This window comes from Porites lutea, chromosome 11, assembly GCF_958299795.1.
Source record: "Porites lutea chromosome 11, jaPorLute2.1, whole genome shotgun sequence".
NCBI classification, from domain to species: Eukaryota; Metazoa; Cnidaria; class Anthozoa; order Scleractinia; family Poritidae; genus Porites; species Porites lutea.
Genome location: NC_133211.1, coordinates 22,494,859 through 22,497,124, shown reverse-complemented (window position 1 = coordinate 22,497,124; position 2,266 = coordinate 22,494,859).

Genomic DNA, 2,266 nt, shown 5'->3' with positions numbered 1-2,266 from the left:
TTACCACCTAACTAAAACGCAAATGGAAGTTTGGAGGAACACGAAATGCTATGAGAGCTGTATTCTTTAAGAGAGCGGTGCGAGAAAAATGAATCAGCTTTACTTCGATATGGTCAAAAGGTAGTTATCTTTGCGGCCGCCATAATGACGTCATCAGCTTTTGCTAGTTGCATGTTACTGTCGATTTAGAGAAGTGCGGTTTATGGCACATACTTTGCTACAGAATCTTTTGTAATTAGTAGTTATGTTGAGGCCAATAGCTACTAATACTAAGACCTATTCTTAACCAATGAATTGTTCATTCCTTACACTGGACGAAAAAACGGATTTACTAATGTTTGCGAAAGGTGCAAATATGTGGTAAATTTGGAGCTCCAAATTTGCATTACATTTGCGCTGTCGGCTAAAGTGTGGGCAAATACATATATTTGCTAGATAGGTATTGATACGCAAAAGTCAAGTAAATGTAATGGTTTGATACAAATTTGATACATATTTGCAGCATGGGCAAATCTTCAACATTTCTACCAATTTACTCAAATTTACATCCTTTGCAAAAATGACAGTTTTCACTGTACTTCAAATGCAGGCAAAAATATTGCAAAACCCCTAATTTGCACTGGTGTTTGCTCTTGTTTTTCCAGGATACCAAAAGAACACTTTTGCATGTGGTTTACTCGTATTTGCCTTAAGAGCAAAAACAATAAATTTCTACACATTTGGCTGTATCATAAATTTGAATATTTGTTCATAATTATCCATATTTGCAAGGGGAGCAAATATAGTGAACGGCATAACATTTGCTGACTGTCAACGGTGATGTGCATGTGACATTTCCTATATGTTTGACTCGTTTTGTGACTAAAGTAAATTTCCAATCTCAACTGTAACATTACATTGTTACAATAAAATTTTGTACACGCTGTGAGACTCCGCCCAGAGGTCCAACCCCCTACATGCATCTTTCCTGTTAACTGTTTTATATGCACTATCATTTTAATATAAAGTAATCAGAAACCAGTTACTTTTTTTGACAATTTTACAGTCACAAATTTCTTCTGTTAGTCTTTTTACAGAACGAATCAAATTTGGTCCAAAATAAAACGTTCTGTGGATTTCAAACTCAGGGTTGTGATTATTCACTTGTATATAATTTCCTCATGGTCATTTAACCAACAAACTTAATTCAAATTAAAACCAACAATTTAACTTTAACCGGTATTTGTTGTAGTTTTGACTGCCCACCTAGAGATGACCGCATCTCGATGGTAGGCTTCCTAAAAATGACCACATTTTGAAAACCCAACAGCCAATACTACAACAAAATATGGTGAAACTGCTCACAATTTTATTTGAAAATTAACTCAGCCAACAAATTTATGAAAGGCTAATTTTTCTTACTCTGTTGTTTGCAACCCTGAGTTTGGGTTTCACTGATTTTTTTGTTGATTTTGACTTTTACTGTTCATTAAGTACTACCCATTCAATCCGAAAAAGTCATAGCATTTTTGCTGGCTAAAATTCACCTGAATCCTGGTTATTTGATCTTGGGATACAAGGAGCGGGGTTGTGGCTTCCCAAAAAAATTCTGATAAAGAGAGGGTCTTCATATACAGGAGCTATCGGTCAAATCCCACCCGACAAAGCCTCCCCCCCCCCCCCCCATAAAAATGAACAGACCCCTATTGGGTTACAGGAGCTCTGAGTTGGCCTTGGATCATGAAAAGTTTAAAGCTATAAAGAAAAAACTAAGGCGGTGAAACAAATTAACATGCAGCATTTATCCTTCCAGGCTGGGTTGCTCAAAGCTGGGTTAAGATAACCCAAGGTTCGTACGAAATATGAACTCAGATATGAAAGTTTCAAAAACAAATTGATTTGAATTCCTTTTGTCTACAATTTGGTGACTGGATACGTTAAAAAGAAAAGAACAAATTATCTGACAAAATGCCTTTGATTAAAAGGGAAAAAAAACGCGGGTTAAAATCTAACCCTGGGTCAGTGCTAATCGGTCTTTGGAACAACTGGGCCCCGGTCTTTTTTAGGGTCCAATAATTCTAAATCACATAACCACTTTAAAGTGAGTCAATGATACACAACCTGGGAATGTGTTGCATTCCTCTTCCGTCATTTGATAATAATAAAGCCTAGGGTCGTACAACGGGCAAGGATGTCCGAGTACTAAAACTAGAAATTCAAAATCATACAGTAAAAAAAAATTACTGTTCTATACCGTACAGATCGAGGGCCCACACTACCTCCCCTT